The sequence below is a fragment of the Bos grunniens genome, chromosome 27 (genome assembly GCF_055505025.1).
Source record: "Bos grunniens cultivar Pamir isolate PY7600 chromosome 27, Bosgru_T2T1.0, whole genome shotgun sequence".
NCBI classification, from domain to species: domain Eukaryota; kingdom Metazoa; phylum Chordata; class Mammalia; order Artiodactyla; family Bovidae; genus Bos; species Bos grunniens.
Genome location: NC_141191.1, coordinates 41,430,363 through 41,448,976, shown reverse-complemented (window position 1 = coordinate 41,448,976; position 18,614 = coordinate 41,430,363). Strand labels below are relative to the sequence as shown.

Genomic DNA, 18,614 nt, shown 5'->3' with positions numbered 1-18,614 from the left:
CAGCACACCAGGCTTCCCTGTCCTTTACTACCTCCTGGAATTTGCTCAAATTCATGTCATTTGAGCCAGTGGAATATGAATAAACCCTCTGCTCAGAAGACTTCAGCCTACCAAATGGCACAAGACACAGGGTGTTAAATGGCTCAATACCCTTTACATGTGGCTCAGGTTCTGGGTTGTGTTGGTTTATTCAAACAAAGGAAGGTGGTGACACAGGGTTTTGCTGTGGAAGTTGGTGAGGGCCTCATTTCTGGTCTGACTTCCATGGTCGCTGGCTGTCATTCTGTCCCTAGAATGTTCCTTTTACTTCTCATAACATCAGGGCCAGACATACCTTTTGAGTGCAAATGTAAGCATGCACGCAGACCACTTCCGCTGGCAAAGGTATGATGGATCAGATGACAGTAATAGCTTCGGAGAATATTCTTTTCTTTTCCTGCATATGTCCTTCCTTTTGAGAAACTGCAAATGATTTCGAAATGAGAAGACTGTCCCGTAACAACCACCTCAGCGCCTCTTCCTGGAGGACAAACCCAGAGCTCTGGGGCACCTGCATTTGTGGTGCCGATCGCAGTTGCAGCAGGTTCGTCAAGTGCAGGAGGGAAATGCGTGACCTTGAACAAAGATCTCTGCTTGTGCGGGTGAGAAACAATGCCGCAGTTTTATCTTTTCTAAAGGCCCGTGATAAGGTCTTTTGTGGTTTCTAGAGGTTCTCTGCGGGGAGAATTTATGGACTATGGGACATTTTAAGGACACAGAGATTTCACATAGGCCTGTAAGTGGGTGGCAAAGTTTTTGCACAAATCTTTTCAAGTACTTGTAATTAATTTTTTAAGTCCATTTTCAATACTGACTTACCCTGGCTCTTTTCCAGCTCTAGAATAGTATCAGAAGGAATATGGATCTACAGCAAAGTTTTTTACATAATTAAACAATGGGGGAACTTGAAACAGATTGATTAAACAGGAGTGATCAGCATGCTTGCTTTTCTATGCTTTTCTAACCATTTTTGAACTGAGTTTAATGCCTGTAACCTTTGCTAAAACTGTGGCGTGTTTTCCTTTGTGGAAAGCTGCAGTACCTGAGTTCCCTGAGGTCACATCCCACGGTGTGAAAGTGGAGAGGGGCTTTGCCCTTCCACCAGGATTGGTGATCCCAGCCCGTCACGGGATATGCCAGTTTAGACGAGCTCTCCCTCAGGGCTGTCCGAATGGGGGACTGAGTGCTTAGCTAGTAAGGACCAGTAAGAGCTCTTTCTCTTTCCCCTCCCCCTCCCTTTGTCATTCTGCCAGTCGTCACCACTGTACACTATTTATTTTTAGAATCTCATTCTATAAATTGATGCCTTGCTGCTGCCTTTATCTCCTGCATGTCATTTGTAAAAAAGACAAGCAGTAGATTTCTGCTCAGAGGAGTGGCCAGAATGTTTATTGTGGATGTTTTTGTAGCTTGTCCTTCAGATGACCCAAAATTAATAATGTACACAGGCAGAACCCAGCTTCAATACATGTCCTTCTACCTGAGGCATCTCTCGAAGGGCTCCTCAGCTTCTGTTGACCAGGATGCTGCGTGTGTAACTGTCAGATAGCAACTGGAGTCTTCCTCCTCCTTCAGATCCAGGAGATATTGGTCCAGCTCTTAAATAGTTATCCTGGGGAAGTTTACAGGACTCCTGCAAAGCTCCAGAGGGTCTTTCACTCTGTAAAAATCCCAACTTTGAGAAAGAGAAAAGCAAATATTGTATATTAAGGCATATATATGGAATTGAGAAAGATGGTGCTGAGGAACCTATTTTCAGGGCTGCAATGGAGATGACAGACATGGACACGGTAGGAGGTGGGGAAGGAGAGGGTGGGACGAGTGGAGAGAGTAGCCTGGAAACATACACTGCCGTATGTACGATAGAGAGCTAGTGGGAATTTGCTTTATGACTCAGGGAACTCAAACAGGGGCTCCCAGAGGGGTGGGAGGTGGAGGGACGTTCAAGAGGGAGGGGACATATGTGTACCTGTGGCTGATTCATGTTGATGTGTGGCAGAAACCAATACAATGTTGTAAAGCAATTATCCTTCACTTAAAAATAAATAAATTAAAAAAAATCCTGATTTTGAACGTCTCCAACCCTCTCTCCTTGGGCAGCGTGCCATCCGATAAGATCCTCCTTATTTTCTCTACACATGAACCCAGGCATGGACTTCTGTGCTTTTCTTGGTTTCCACAAAAGCTTCTGTCCACAAGGCAATTTCTGTGCCCGTAGACTTAGTGAGGCTTCGAGCATGAGAATGATGGTGGGGATTCTGAATTGGGATAGATGTCTCAAAAACGCATGTTCTAAGTTGAACATTACCCGTTGGGGGGCTTTCCTCCTCCTTCTCTGCCTTCCCTACTTCCGTCTTGTCCCTGTCGTCTCCAGGCAGGAGGAAAACCGGTTTCTTCCCATCTCCTCCACAGCAGGTCAGCCACTCTGTCCCTTGCAGATATTCATAACTTGAGGTGTCACCTATTTCTCCAAGGGGCACATTGCAAATAAAAACACTTTCCTTCTTGAAAATTGTTTTTGTATCAGCTTTTAAGACATTGTGCAAAACATATCTGCAAAATATATCGCCCAAATACCCAGGTTTCCTGGGAGGTTATTAGCAGAGGGGTAATGCACTCTGAGTGGTGACTGTGGAACCTTGGTGAACATCAGAATTCCGTGGGGAGGTCGTAAACGCACAGATTCCCCGGTACAGTCGGACACAGCCATCATTTCTGAGCAAGATGCGCAGCACAATTTCACAGAAGGTCAAGTACCGGTGAACCTGCTGTGATGTCTTCCAGCTCACTTTCCTTTCTTCCTCCAAATAGGGAGTTATTTGAAATCTAATCTTCCAGTTGATCAATTTACTGAATTTTCCCCCCCTGTGAAACATATTCTCAAGACCCTCTCCAAACCCTGCTCACCCTTAATTTGTCCAAGGTTCCTAAATTATATTGACTGGCATAGCTATCAGCCTTTAAATCAACCTAGTGATGTTTTACACGGGAACCCACATCCCCTTAGAGTTTAGAATGTATTTGTTGTCTCTGAAGGAAAGTTTATAAAAGGGAATCCTGCATGGAGCTGACCTATGACTTTTTGTTCAATGATCCTGTGAAATAAATCTTTTATTTTTCAGGGACTGTGCTACATACTTTTTTTTTTTTTTGAGAAGGTTTAGATTTATAGCAAAACTGAAGGGAAAATAGAGAGTTTCTGTCTGCCCCTTCCCCCACACAGATCGAGCCTCTCCAACCATGAGGAGTTGACACCAAAGTGGCACGTCTCTTACAATCGCTGAACCTGCCCTGACATGTCATTATTACTCAAAGCCCACCATTTGCATTAGAATTTGCTTTCAGTGTACATTTGATGGTTTTGATAAATGTATAATTAAAGCACGGATTCCCCATCAGAGTATCACACGGAATAGCCTCTCAGCCCTCAGAGCCCTCGTGCTCTGCCTTTTTATCCTCCCTCCTTTCAGATCCAACGAGCACTCATCTTTTCACTGCCTCCATAGTTTTGCTTTTTCCAGTGTCATGCAGTTGAAATCACACAGAATGTAGCTTTTACAGATTGATTTCTTTCACTTAATAATGCGCATCTAAGTGTCCCGGGTATCTTTTTGCAGCAATATATTTCTGTTTTAGCTCTGAAGAGTGTTGTTCGGATGTATCACTGTTTATTTATCCATTCGCTGAATGGGATGAAGACTCACCTAAAGAAGGGCATTTTGGTTGCTTCCAAGTTTTGGCAACTCTGAATAAATCTACTGTAAACAACTGCGTGCAGATTTTTGTATGGATTTTAATGTCTGATTTCTTTGGGTAAATGCCAAGTAGTGTCGCTCATTATTGCTTTTCTGTGTCCTACTTAAGAAAACTTAATCTACCTCAGCCAAGTATTCTCCCATGTAATCTAGAATTTTCATAGTTTTAGCTTTTTCATCTAGGCTTATGATCCCTTTTGAGTTAAGCTTTTGTATAGGATGAGGTAGGGATTAAAATAACAAAGGTTTATTTCTTCCATATGGATATATGTAGATGTGGGAAAATTTCCTACCTTCATTAGATTGATTAGGTGCTTTTGCCAAAAATTAACTGCCTGTATACTTGTGAAGTTTTGTCCAGGCTCTCCATCCTGTTTTATGAACCTATTTGTCTATCTTTAAAAAAGTTACTCAGTATGGCTACACTGGGTCTTCTTTGCTGCACGCGGGCTTTCTCTAGCCGTGGCGTACGGCCTCCTCACTGCGGCGGTTCCTCTTGTGGAGCGGGCTTTAGGCGTGTGGGCTCAGTAGTTGTGGCTGGCGGGCCTAGGTGCCCTGCAGCATGTGGGATCTTTCCAGATCAGGGATGAAACCTGTGTCCCCTGCTTTGGCAGACAGTTCATAATCACTGGACCATGGGGGAAGGCCAGAACAACTGGTTTGATTAAAGATCACTGAGTAATATGTCTTGTTCCACCCTAAGTAAATTTCACTTCTAGAGTTGTCTTTTTTTTTTTTTTTTTTAATTTTTGCAAGGATGGTGAAAAGAGATCAAGACCTTAGAAAAAGGAGTCATAAAAAAGGGATTTAAATGAAGAATTTCTCTAAAGAGTCATGAGAGGCAACTAGTTTCTTTATTAGTTTGAGCAGTAGATATAATTAAAGGACCCAGAAGAAAGGTGACATTACATTCTCAAACTGTTTGCCAGGTTGAATCTTTAACCCAGGGAGCTATGTGTATTTTTTTTTTACACATTCCATATTTGGTTAATTTGACACCAATTAGCACTTCCAATTCTAGAAAGGCCTATATACTCTGTTGCTCAGTCGTGTCTGACTCTTTGTGGCCCCATGGACTGTAGCCCACCAGGCTCCTCTGTCCATGGAATTTTCCAGGCAAGAACACTGGAGTGGTTTGCCATTTCCTTCTCCAGGGCATCTTTCTGACTCAGGGATTGAACCTGGGTCTCCCGCATTGCAGGCAGATGCTTTACCATTGGAGGCATCAGTGATTTAGTCTGAAGATATCATCTTAAAACACAGGCTGAGAGCATCACTTTTTCCTCAAAAGCTTTGGAATGCTCCACAATTGTCCCCAAGATGGAGTATAAACTCTTGCTCCCAGATGTGTCTCTTGCTTTAGTTCCACCTGAAAATACGATTCTTCTGTCATACTTGGCTTTCTTTGATACCATGTTACACCTTTCTCTTTTTACTTTTATCTACTCAAAGTGAGTAGGCTTCCTAGGTGGCTCAGTAGCAAAGAATCACCTGCCAATGCAAGAGACGCAGGTTTGATCCCTGGGTTGGGAAGATCCGCTGGAGGAGGAAGTGGCCACCCACTCCAGTGTTCCTGCCTGATCCCTGGGTTGGGAAGATCCCCTGGAGGAGGAAGTGGCCACCCACTCCAGTGTTCCTGCCTGATCCCTGGGTTGGGAAGATCCCCTGGAGGAGGAAGTGGCCATCCACTCCAGTGTTCCTGCCTGATCCCTGGGTTGGGAAGATCCCCTGGAGGAGGAAGTGGCCACCCACTCCAGTATTCCTGCCTGGAGAACCCGTAGACAGAGGAGTCTGGCCAGCTACAGTCCATGGGGTTGTAAAACAGTCGGACTTGACTTAGCAACTGAACTAAGTCTAAGCCAAGTCTAAGTCTAGTGACTAAACGACACGAGAGTGAGTTGCATTTCACAGTTGATCTGTACACTGACTGTGTTACTTCGAGCTCCTATTCTACTGCTAGTGTATCATTAAAGATGAGAAGAAATGTAACACTTGGCCCTCCTGGTGTACGGTGAGTACACCCACAAACCTGTGAGGTTTTGCTAAACCACTTCGTCAATGAGGAATGTCTCTTTTACATATGTGCCTGTCAAAATTCTGTTCATTCTTCAAGGACCCTTCAAGGTCATAGTTTTTTCTAAAGTCACTGTTTATTCTGGTAGGCTGGAATTAATCTCCTATTCCCCTACCTTCTGATAATCATTCTTTTTACCTTATTGTAACACATACCAATTTTGCTTTGCAAACATTGTGTTATGTGTCTTATTGATCTCTGTATCCTTGCTGGTATCTGGCATAGCACATATAGATAGTAGGTGATTGCTTCCTAAATTCCCATGTCACCCATTCATTTATTTCAGTGTCTGATGATGAATAGTTTTAATGTTAATATATCGACCTATTGTGTTAATGAATTGGGTGTGTGAGGCCATTTAATCAAATGATCATTTGAATTACTAATTATCTCTAGCTCCAGAGGATCCAATTGACCATGACAGGAACTTGGGGGTGATCCTTGACTCCTCTTTTTCCCTTAGTTCCATATCCAATCAGTCTTAAATTTTAATTCGTGTCTCTCAAATCCATCCCTTTCTCTTCATTTTATAGCACCTTATTCATTGCCCTGGATTATTATAACAGAAGCTCTGCTTTCAGGCTAATCCTTCTTCAATCCCTTTTCCCCATGCTTCCAGGTGGATGTTTCTATAATTCAAATCTGACCATGTCACTCTCTCGCTTAAAGCCACTTACTGCGCCTGGGTCCCAAGGGCCATTTTGACAATTGCTTTCCAGCCATGGAGACACCATAAAAGACCCACTAGTCCCAAATTTCTTGCTTCATTTTGGGTACAAGGTGGAATTTTTTCTTTTGTAGTAACAGAGAGATTGGGTGATGGAGATATGGAAGCAGGAGGAAGAGACCCGAGGGGGAAGAGGGAGACTGTCAGTGCTGCGGTGTCTGCCCTGCAGAATGTAGTTTCTGGTGAGGTGATTAGCATGCAGATCAGCTGCATGAATCCTGCAGGCATTAGCTCTTGAACAGCAGCTTTTCAAGCCCTTCTCCACTTCTGCTTCTTCACAAATTCACATCCCTTCTGGCTGCTCTACCATGGCCCTGGTTCAGAATCCATTAACTGAAGATTTAGTCCATGAACAAAAAATGATTCTGCATGCTTATGACTAATGAGGAAGCTGTTTCAAAATCACAAGGCGCCATACTGGCTAACTACTATTCATTACTTTTATCCTCATAATACTGAGAAACTGTTTCATCATACCAGAAACAATTGTTCAGATTGGTCTGCTTGGATAGAAATTGCACTTGCTTTTGAAAAGCAAGTATTTTCTGATGTCTTAGATTTATGAAAATAATAATAATCATAGACAAATATGTGGGCTTATAGTAAGTACTGCATTGCAGTTATTTGTTATGTCTTAATTTATTTAATCCTCACAACCACTTTATGAAATATATATGGTTACTATCTCTAGTTTATAGATGAGAAAACTAATGTTCAGAGGTTAGATCCTGCATAGGTGGTAAGAGGTAGAGCCTAGATTAAAACAGGTAATCTCATGCCAGAACCCACACTTGGCTCTTAGCCTATGCTGTGTTAGGAGAGGAGGCTACTTGTTCAGTTCAGTTCAGTTCACTCGCTCAGTTGTGTCCAACTCTTTGCGACCCCATGGACTGCAGCACACCAGGCTTTCCTGTCCATCACCAACTCCCAGAGTTTACTAAAACTTGAGTTGGCTTGACAACTTGGACAACTTGAGTTGTCCCTTGAGTTGGCTACTTGTTGAGAATGCTTTTTGCTTCATAGTCAGGAACACCTTGGGCTAAGCTGTATCTTGAGATCTTCTAGTGGGGTAGATGAATTGACTGGAACATTTCATGCAAAGATGGGCTCGATAAAGGACAGAAATGGTATGGACCTAACAGAAGCAGAAGATATTAAGAAGAGATGGAAAGAATATACAGAAGAACTGTGCAAAAAGATCTTCATGACCCAGATAATGACGATGGTGTGATCACTGACCTAGAGTCAGACATCCTGGAATTTGAAGTCCAGTGGGCCTTAGAAAGCATCACTACGAACAAAGCTAGTGGAGGTGATGGAATTCCAGTTGAGCTATTTCAAATCCTGAAAGATGATTCTGTGAAAGTGCTGCACTCAATATGCCAGCAAATTTGGAAAACTCAGCAGTGGCCACAGGACTGGAAAGGTCTGTTTTCATTCCAGTCCCAAAGAAAGGCAATGCCAAAGAATGCTCAAACTACCACACAATTGCACTCATCTCACATGCTAGTAAAGTAATGCTCAAAATTCTCCAAGACAGGCTTTAGCAATACGTGAACCGTGAACTTCCTGATGTTCAAGCTGGTTTTAGAAAAGGCAGAGGAAGCAGAGATCAAATTGCCAACATCCTCTGGATCATGGAAAAAGGAAGAGAGTTCCAGAAAAACATCTATTTCTGCTTTATTGACTATGCCAAAGCCTTTGACTGTGTGGATCACAATAAACTGTGGGAAATTCTGAAAGAAATGGGAATACCAGACCACCTGATCTGCCTCTTGAGAAATCTGTATGCGGTCAGGAAGCAACAGTTAGAACTGGACATGGGACAACAGACTTGTCCCAAATAGGAAAAGGAGTTTGTCAAGGCTGTATATTGTCACTCTGCTTATTTAACTTCTATGCAGAGTACATCATGAGAAATGCTGGACTGGAAGAAACACAAGCTGGAATCAAGATTGCTGGGAGAAATCTCAATCACCTCAGATATGCAGATGACACCACCCTTATGGCAGAAAGTGAAGAGGAACTAAAAAGCCTCTTGATGAGAGTGAAGGTGGAGAGTGAAAAAGTTGGCTTAAAGCTCAACATTCAGAAAATGAAGATCATGGCATCCGGTCCCATCACTTAATGGGAAATATATGGGGAAACAGTGGAAACAGTGTCAGACTTTATTTTTCTGGGCTCCAAAATCACTGCAGATGGTGATTGCAGCCATGAAATTAAAAGATGATTACTCCTTGGAAGGAAAGTTATGACCAACCTAGATAGCATATTGAAAAGCAGAGACATTACTTTGCCAACAAAGGTCCCCCTAGTCAAGGCTATGGTTTTTCCTGTGGTCATGTATGGATGTGAGAGTTGGACTGTGAAGAAGACTGAGCGCTGAAGAATTGATGCTTTTGAAGTGTGGTGTTGGAGAAGACTCTTGAGAGTCCCCTGGACTGCAAGGAGATCCAACCAGTCCATTCTGAAGGAGATCAGCCCTGGGATTTCTTTGGAGGGAATGATGCTAAAGCTGAAACTCCAGTACTTTGGCCACTTCATGCGAAGAGTTGACTCATTGGAAAAGACTCTGATGCTGGGAAGGATTAGGGGCAGGAAGAGAAGGGGACGACAGAGGATGAAATGGCTGGATGGCATCACTGACTCGATGGACGTGAGTCTGAGTGAACTCCGGGAGTTGGTGATGGACAGGGAGGCCTGGCGTGCTGTGATTCATGGGGCTGCAAGGAGTTGGACATGACTGAGCGACTGAACTGAACTGAACTGATGCTGTGCAGGAAAGAACCAGGACAATGTATCCTACCCCCATCTGGGGTGAAATCAGCAGTTAATATTATGATCAGGAAAGTTTAGTGAAATCTAGTTAAATTTGGAACTCTCCAAAGGTCTCATTTGCGGGAGGGAGAATGGAAGTATGGTTGTGAGTAAATTAGATTACCTGCAAACAAAGGTTCTGCCAGAGGGAAGGGAAGGGTGCCAGAAGCAGGGTCTGAGAGGAGCCTGGCTTGGCAGATGGCTCGGTGATTTGTGCGCTGGGGCTGGGAGTCACAGGGAACAGACTTCTGTGCCTTGGCTCAGCCATTCACGCTGTGAAGTTGAACAAGTTCCTTCACTGCTTCACACTTCAGTTTCCTCATCTATAAAAAGAAGTTAAATCTCCCATCCTGAAAGGATTATTGAGTGGATTAAGGGAGACAAGTTTACAAAGTATGCAGCACAGGGCCAAAGCAGGAAGTGGGAACGTTTTAGGTGGAAGTGACTTAATGATGACAGGCTAGAGTTTACTGCCAGGAAGAACTTGCTGAGATTTGGAAAGAAAAGTGAAGGGAGCAGCTCTCAGTTTTGCTCTCAGGAGATTCTCTGACTGGCTTGGAGGATGTGGCAGCTCTGTAGACCTTTCTACCTGCTCCTGCTCCGAGGCCCTGATCCAGGTAGCGGTTCCTCAGAGACCCACATGCACTCTGCTCTCTCCACCCACTCCGGTGCCTCAAGCTGAAGTCAGTAGTGGATGTTCCCTTCATCTTCCAGCTATACCTTCCAGATCGTATGTCTCTTGGCTCCTTCCTCATTCTTGTAAGCCTCGATCCATGTGTCAAATGTTCTATCATCACAGCATTGCAGTGGTTCATTTTGTTGATCAGACTCAGAATGATAACAGCGTGGTGTCCTCTTACTGCCTTGGTGTTGCTTGATTACCTAGAGGAAGGGTTGGAAAACCTTACCTAAATGACAATAGTAAGTAGTTTTTGCTTTTGTGGGCCATTTGGACTCCATTGCAACTACTCAATCCGCTGTTAAGAGCAGGAATGCAGTCATAGGACAGGCATGCTGGAACCGGCATGGCTGTGATCCAATACAACTTCACCAGTGCTGAAATTTGAATGCTCTGTGATTTTTTTTTAATATATTTTTTAAATTGAAGAATAATTGCTTCACAGAATTTTGATGTTTTCTGGCAAACCTTAACATGAATCAGCCATAGGTGTACGTGTGTCCCCTCCCTTCTGAACCTCCTTCCCATCTCCCGCCCCATCCCACCCCTCTAGGTTGATACAGAGCCCCTGTTTGAGTTTCCTGAGCCATACAGCAAATTCCCGTTGGCTATCTATTTTACATATGGTAATGTAAGTTTCCATGTTACTCTTTCCATACCTCTCAGCCTCTCCTCTCCTCTCCCCATGTCCATAAGTCTATTCTCTATTTCTGTTTCTCCGTTGCTGCCTTGTAAATAAATTCTTCAGTACCATGTTTCAAGATTCCGTATATGTGCATTAGAATACGAGATTTATCTTGCTCTTTCTGACTCCCTTTACTCTGTATAGTAGGTTCTAGGTTCATCCACCTCATCAGAACTGACTCAAATGCATTCCTTTTTATGGCCGAGTAATATTCCATCATGTATATGTACTACAACTTCTTTATCCATTCATCTGTCGATGGACGTCTCTCTAGGTTGCTTCCATGTTCTGGCTATTGTAAATAGTGCTATAATGAACAATGGGATACATGTGTCTTTTTCAATTTTGGTTTCCTCAGGGTGGTGGTGGCTTTATTCCTAGTTTTTAAGGAATCTCCATATCATCTTCCATAGTGGTTGTATCAGTTGACGTTCCCACCAACAGTGCAAAAGCGTTCCCTTTCCTCCACACCCTCTCCAGCATTTATTGTTTGTAGACTTTTTGATGATGGTCATTCTGACCAGTGTGACATCTCACTGTGGTTTTGATTTGCATTTCTCTAATAAAGAGTGATGTTGAGCTTCTTTCCATGTGTTTGTTAGCCATCTGTATGTCTTCTTTGGAGAAATGTCTGTTTAGGTCTTTTCCCCACTTTTGGATTGGGTTGTTTGGTTTTCTGGCATTGAAATGTGTGAGCGGCTTGTATATTTTGGAATTTAATCTTTTGTCAGTTGTTTCGCTTGCTATTATTTTCTCCCATTCTGAGGACTGTCTTTTCACCTTGCTTACAGTTTCCTTTGCTGTGCAAAAGCTTTGAAGTCTAATCAGGTCCCACTTGTTTACTTTTGTTTTTACTTCCATTACTCTAGAAGGTGGGTCATAGAGGATCTTGCTTTGATTTATGTCATTAGTGTTCTGCCTATGTTTTCCTCTAAGAGTTTTATAGTTTCTGGTCTTATATTTACGTCTTTAATCCATTTTGAGTTGATCTTTGTGTATGGTGTTAGGAAGTGTTCTACTTTCATTCTTTTTATGTAGCCATCCAGTTTTCCCAGCACCATTTATTGAAGAGGCTGTCTTTGCCCCATTGTATATTCTTGCCTCCTTTGTCAAAAATAAGGGACCCATAGGTGCAGGGGTTTATTTCTGGGCTTTCTATCTTGTTCCATTGGTTTATATTTCTGTTTTTGTGCCAGTATAATACTGTCTTGATGACTATAGCTTTGTAGTATAATATGAAGTCAGGAAGGCCGATTCCTCCAACTCCATTCTTTTTTCACAAAACTGCTTTTGCTATTTGGGGTCTTTTGTGCAAAGATGGGCTCAATAAAGGACAGAAATGGTATGGACCTAACAGAAGCAGAAGATATTAAGAAGAGGTGGCAGGAATACACAGAAGAACTGTACAAAAAAGATCTTCACGACCCAGATAATCACGATGGTGTGATCACTGACCTAGAGCTAGACATCCTGGAATGCGAAGTCAAGTGGGCCTTAGAAAGCATCACTACGAACAAAGCTAGTGGAGATGATGGAATTCCAGTTGAGCTATTTCAAATGCTGAAAGATGATGCTGTGAAAGTGCTGCACTCAGTATGCCAGCAAATTTGGAAAACTCAGCAGTGGCCACAGGGCTGGAAAAGGTCTGTTTTCATTCCAATCTCAAAGAAAATGCAATGCCAAAGAATGCTCAAAGTACTGCACAATTGCACTCATCTCACACACTAGTAAAGTAATGCTCAAAATTCTCCAAGACAGGCATCAGCAATACGTGAACCATGAACTTCCAGATGTTCATGCTGGTTTTAGAAAAGGCAGAGGAAGCAGAGATCAAATTGCCAACATCTGCTGGATCATGGAAAAAGCAAGAGAGTTCCAGAAAAACATCTATTTCTGCTTTATTGACTATGCCAAAGCCTTTGACTGTGTGGATCACAATAAACTGTGGGAAATTCTGAAAGAGATGGGAATACCAGACCACTTGACCTGCCTTTTGAGAAACCTATATGCAGGCCAGGAAGCAACAGCTAGAACTGGACATGGAACGACAGACAGGTTCTGAATAGGAAAAGGAGTACGTCAAGGCTGTATACTGTCACCCTGCTTATTTAACTTATATGCAGAGTACATCATGAGAAATGCTGGACTGGAAGAAACACAAGCTGGAATCAAAATTGCTGGGAGAAATCTCAATAACCTCAGATATGCAGATGACATCACCCTTATGGCAGAAAGTGAAGAAGAACTAAAAAGCCTCTTGATGAAAGTGAAATTGGAGAGTGAAAAAGTTGGCTTAAAGCTCAACATTCAGAAAACGAAGATCATGGCATCCGGTCCCATCACTTCATGGGAAATAGATGGGGAAACATTGGAAACAGTGTCAGACTTTATTTTTCTGGGCTCCAAAATCACTGTAGATGGTGACTGCAGCCATGAAATTAAAAGACGCTTACTCCTTGGAAGGAAAGTTATGACCAACCTAGAGAGCATATTCAAAAGCAGAGACATTACTTTGCCGACAAAGGTCCGTCTAGTCAAGGCTATGGTTTTTCCTGTGGTCATGTATGGATGTGAGAGTTGGACTGTGAAGAAGGCTGAGTGCCAAAGAATTGATGCTTTTGAAGTGTGTTGTTGGAGAAGACTCTTGAGAGTCCCTTGGACTGCAAGGAGACCCAACCAGTCCATTCTAAAGGAGATCAGCCCTGGGATTTCTTTGGAAGGAAAGATGCTAAAGCTCACATGGCCACCTCATGTGAAGAGCTGACTCATTGGAAAAGACTCTGATGCTGGGAGGAATTGGGGGCAGGAGGAAAAGGTGACGACAAAGGATGAGATGGCTGGATGGCATCACTGACTCGATGGACGTGAAAGGAAAGTGAAGTAGCTCAGTCGTGTCCGACTCTTTGCGACCCCATGGATTGTAGCCTACCAGGGTCTTCCCTCCAAGGGATTCTCCAGGCAAGAATACTGGAATGGGCTGCCAATTCCTTCTCCAGGGGATCTTTCCAGCTCAGGGATCGAACCCACATCTCCCGCATTGCAGGCAGATGCTTTAACCTCTGAGCCACGTGAGTCTGAGTGAACTCCAGGAGTTGGTGATGGACAGGGAGGCCTGGAGTGCTGCGATTCATGGGGTCTCAAAGAGTCGGACACGACTGAGCGACTGAACTGAACTGTGTTTCCACATGAATTGTGAAATTTTTTGTTCTAGGTTTGTGAAAAATGCCATTGGTAATTTGATAGGGATTGCATTGAATCTGTAGGCTGCATTTGGTAGTATAGTCATTTTCACAATATTGATTCTTCCTACTCAGGAGCATAGGATATCTCTCCATCTGTTTATGTCATCTTTGGTTTCTTCATCAATGTCTTATAATTTTCTATGTACAGTTCTTTTGTCTCCTTATGTAAGTTTATTCCTAGATATTTAATTCTTTTTGTTGTAATGGTGAATGGGATTGATTCCTTAATTTCTCTTTCTGATTTTTCATTGTTAGTATATAGAACTGCAAGCAATTTCTGTGTGTTGGTTTTGTATCCTGCAACTTTCCTAAATTCAGTGAATAGCTCTAGTAATTTTCTGATACTGTCTTTAGGATTTTCTGTGTACAGTATCATGTCCTCTGCAAACAGTGAGAGCTTTACTTCTTTTCTGATCTGGATTCCTTTTATTTCTTTTTCTTCTCTGATTGCTGTAGCTAGGAATCGAGAAATATGTTGAATAATATTGGTAAAAATAGACACCCTTGTCTTGTTCCTGATCTTAGGAGGAATGCTTTCAGTTTTTCACCATTGAGAATAATGTTTGCTGTAGGCTTATCATATATGGCCCTTACTATGTTGAGGTAGGATCCTTCTGTGCCCATTTTTTGAAGAGTTATAATGATAAATGGGTGCTGAATTTTGTCAAAGGCTTTTTTGCATCTATTGAGATTATCATATGGTTTTTATCTTTTAATTTGTTAATATGTTGTATCACATTGATTGATTTGCATATATTAAAGAATCCTTGCATTCCTGGAATAAACCCAATTTGATCATGGTGTGTGGGCCTTTTGATGTGTTGCTGAATTCTGTTTGCTAAAGTTTTGTTGAGGATTTTTGCATCTATGTTCATCACATGTAGTTTTCTTTTTCTGTGTTGTCTTTGTCTGGTTTTGGTATCAGGGTGATGGTGGCCTCATAAAATGAGTTTGGAAATGTTCCTTCCTCTGCAATTTTTTGAAAGAGTTTTAGAAGGATAGGCATTAGCTCTTCTCTAAATGTTTGATAGAATTCTCCTGTGAAGCCATCTGGTCCTGGGCTTTTGTTTTTTGGGAGATTTTTGACCACAGCCTCAGTTTCAGTGCTTGTAATTGGGTTGTTCATAATTTCTATTTCTTCCTGGTTCAGTCTTGGAAGATTGAACTTTTCTAAGAATCTGTCCATTTCTTCCAGCTTATCCATTTTATTGCCATATAGTTGTTCATAATAGTCTCTTATAATCCTTTGTATTTCTGCATTGTCTGTTGTAACCTCTCCTTTTTCATTACTAATTTTGTTGATTTGATTCTTCTCTCTTTTTTTCTTGATGAGTCTGGCTAAAGGTTTGTCAATTTTGTTTATTTTGTCAAAGAACCAGCTTTTAGTTTTATTAATCTTTACTATTATTTCTTTCATTTCTTTTTCATTTATTTCTGCTCAGATCTTTATGATTTATTTCTTTCTACTAATTTTTTTTTGTTCTTCTTTTTCCAGTTGTTTTAGGCATAAAGTTAGGTTATCTATTCAGTGTTTTTCTTGCTTCTTGAGGTAGGATTGTATTGCTATAGACTTAGAACCGCTTTTCTGCATCCCATAGGTTTTGAGTTGTCGTGTTTTCATTGTCATTTGTTTCTAGAAATTTTTTTGATTTCCCTTTTGATCTCTTCAGTAACCTGTTGTTTATTTAGAAACATGTTGCTTAATCCCCATGTGTTTGTGTTTCTTACAGTTTTGTTCTCGTAACTGATATTTAATCTCATAGCGCTGTGGTCAGAGAAGATGCTTGACACGATTTCAATTTTCTAAAGTTTACTGAGGTTTGATTTGTGACCCAAGATGTGGTCTATCCCGGAGAATGTTCCATATGCACTTGAGAATAAGATGTATTCTTCTGCATTTGGATGGGATGCCCTGAAGATATCAATGAGATCCATCTCATCTAATATATCCTTTAAGACTTGTGTTTCCTTATTAATTTTCTGTTTTGATGATCTGTCCATTGGTGCGAGTGGGGTGTTAAATTCTCCTACTATTATTGTGTTACTGTCAGTTTCTCCTTTTTTGTCTGTTAGTGTTTGTCTGATGTATTAAAGTGTTTCTCTGTTGGGTGCATAGATATTTACAATTGTTATGTCTTCCTCTTGGATTGATCCCTTGATCATTATGTAGTGTCCTTCCTTATCTCTTGTAATCTTCTTTATTTTAATGTCTGTTTTTTCTGATATGAGGATTGCTACTCCAGCTTTCTTTTGCTTCCCATTTGCATGGAATATATTTTTGCATTCTCTCACTTTCAGTTTGTATGTGTCTTTAGGTCTGAAGTGGGTTTATTGTAGACGGCATATATATGGGTCTTGTTTTTGTATCTATTCAGTCATTCCGTGTCTTTTGGTTGGAGCATTTAATCCATTTACATTTAAAGTAATTATTGGGAGAATGGCATTGAAACATGTATAATATCATGTATGAAATGAGTCACCAGTCCAGGTTCAATGCACAATACTGGATGCTTGGGGCTAGTGCACTGGGACGACCCAGAGGGATGGTATGGGGAGGGAGGAGGGAGGAGGCTTCAGGATGGGGAACACATGTATACCTGTGGCAGATTCATTTTGATATTTGGCAAAACTAATACAATTTGTAAAGTTTAAAAATAAAATAAAATTAAAAAAATAAAGTAATTATTGATATATATGTTCTTATTGCCATTTTCTTAATTGTTTGGGGTTGCTTTTGTAGATCTTTTTCTTCTCTATATTTCTTGAGTATATAAGTCCCTTTAACATTTATTGTAAAGCTGGTTTGGTGGTACTGAATTCTCTAAACTTTTGCTTGTCTGAAAAGCTTTTTATTTTTCCAACAATTTTGAGTGAGATCCTTGCCAGGTATAGTAATCTTGGTTGTAGATTTTTTCCTTTTAGTACCTTAACTATATCCTGTCATCCCCTTCTGGCCTGCAGAGTTTCTGCTGAAAGATCAGCTGTTAAGCATCTGGGGTTTCCCTAGTATGTTACTTGTTGCTTCTCCCTTGCTGCTTTTAATATTCTTTTTTTTTTGTTTAGTCTTTGTTAGTTTGATTAGTGTGTGTCTTGGCATGTTTCTCCTTGGGTTTTATCCTGTATGGGACTCTTTGTGCCTCTTGGAATTGATTGACTATTTCCTTTTCTATGTTGGGGAAATTTTCAACTATAATCTCTTCAAAAATTTTCTCGTACCCTTTCTCTTTCTCTTCTTCTTCTGGGACCCTTATAATTGGAATGTTAGTGCATTTGATATTGTCCCAGAGGTCTCTGAAACTATCCTCAGTTCTTTTCATTCTTTTTACTTTATTCTGCTCTTCAGAAGTTATTTCTACCATTTTATCTTCCAGCTCACTGATGCATTCTTCTGCTTCAGCTATTCTGCTATTGATTCCTTCTAGAGTATTTTTGATTTCAGTAGCTGTGTTATTTGTCTCTGCATGCTTATTGTTTAATTCTTCTAGGTCTTTGTTAATTGATTCTTGCATTTTCTCCATTTTGTTTTAAGGTTTTGATCATCTTTACTATTTTTATTCTGAGTTCTTTTTTCAGGTAGCTTGCCTATTTCCTCTTCATTTGTTTGGATTTCTGTGTTGCTAGTTTGTTCCTTCATTTGAGTAGCATTTCTCTGCCTTTTCATTATTTATTTATTTTTTTAACGTATTGTGTTTGAGATCTCCTTTTCCCAGGCTTCAAGGCTGAATTCTTTCTTCCTTTTGGTTTCTGCCCTCCTAAGGTTGGTCCAGTGGTTTGTGTGAGCTACAGGGTGAGATTTGTGCTGAGTTTTTGTTTGTTTGTTTGTTTTTCCTCTGATGGGCAAGGCTGAGTGAAGGGTAATCCTGTCTGCTAACGGTTGGGCTTGTATTTTTGTTTTGTTTGTTGTTCAGATGAGGCGTCCTGCACAGGATGCTACTGATGGTTCAGTGATGCTGGGTCTTATAATCAAGTGGTTTCCTTGTGTGAGTTCTCACTATTTGATACCCCCTATGGCTAGTTCTCTGGTGGTCTAGGGTCTTGGAGTCAGTGCTCCCACTCCAAAGGCCTAGGGCTTGATCTCCTCCACTTGGTGCTGGGACGGTGCTGGCCGGGCTCAGTGGCCTATGTGATCTTTTATGTGTGACAAAATACTATTCTTTTTTTCTCCTTCTACTACTTAAAAATATAAAACCCATTCTCAACTTCTGACCTATATAAAAACAAGTGGAGAGCTGGATTGGGCTGGAGTTTGCCAACCCTGGCTCAGGAGGATGGGGATGGAATCAGCCAGATCTGCTCATAAACCTTTGCTTGCCACTCACTGTGTGACTTTGGGGAATACATTTAATCTCCAAGCCTCACTTTCAAAATGGGGACATTTACACTGACATTGTAGAGTAGGGGTGTTGTGAAGATTAAATAAGGTTGGGATTAGGAGATCAAACTATTACATATAGGATGAATAAACAAGAAGGTTCTATTATATAGCACAGGTAACTATATTCAATATTCTATAGTAAACCATAATAGAAAAGAATATGAAAAAGAATATATATATATATATATTTGTATAATGGAATCACTTTGCTGAACAGTAGA

At 41.2% G+C, this 18,614-nt stretch overlaps 1 long non-coding RNA gene across 2 annotated transcripts in view; it reads left to right on the top strand.

Annotated features, from left to right (window-relative positions):
* Nucleotides 1–414: 414 nt before the first annotated feature.
* The window catches only part of LOC147343868 (uncharacterized), a 142,359-nt gene continuing 124,159 nt past the window's right edge, over nucleotides 415–18,614 (top strand). The window contains exon 1 of one of the 2 annotated variants that reach the window (XR_015156262.1): nucleotides 415–641. This is a non-coding gene — a long non-coding RNA (uncharacterized LOC147343868). The remainder of the gene's footprint in view (nucleotides 642–18,614) is intronic. The other variant, XR_015156263.1, reaches the window with a different exon arrangement.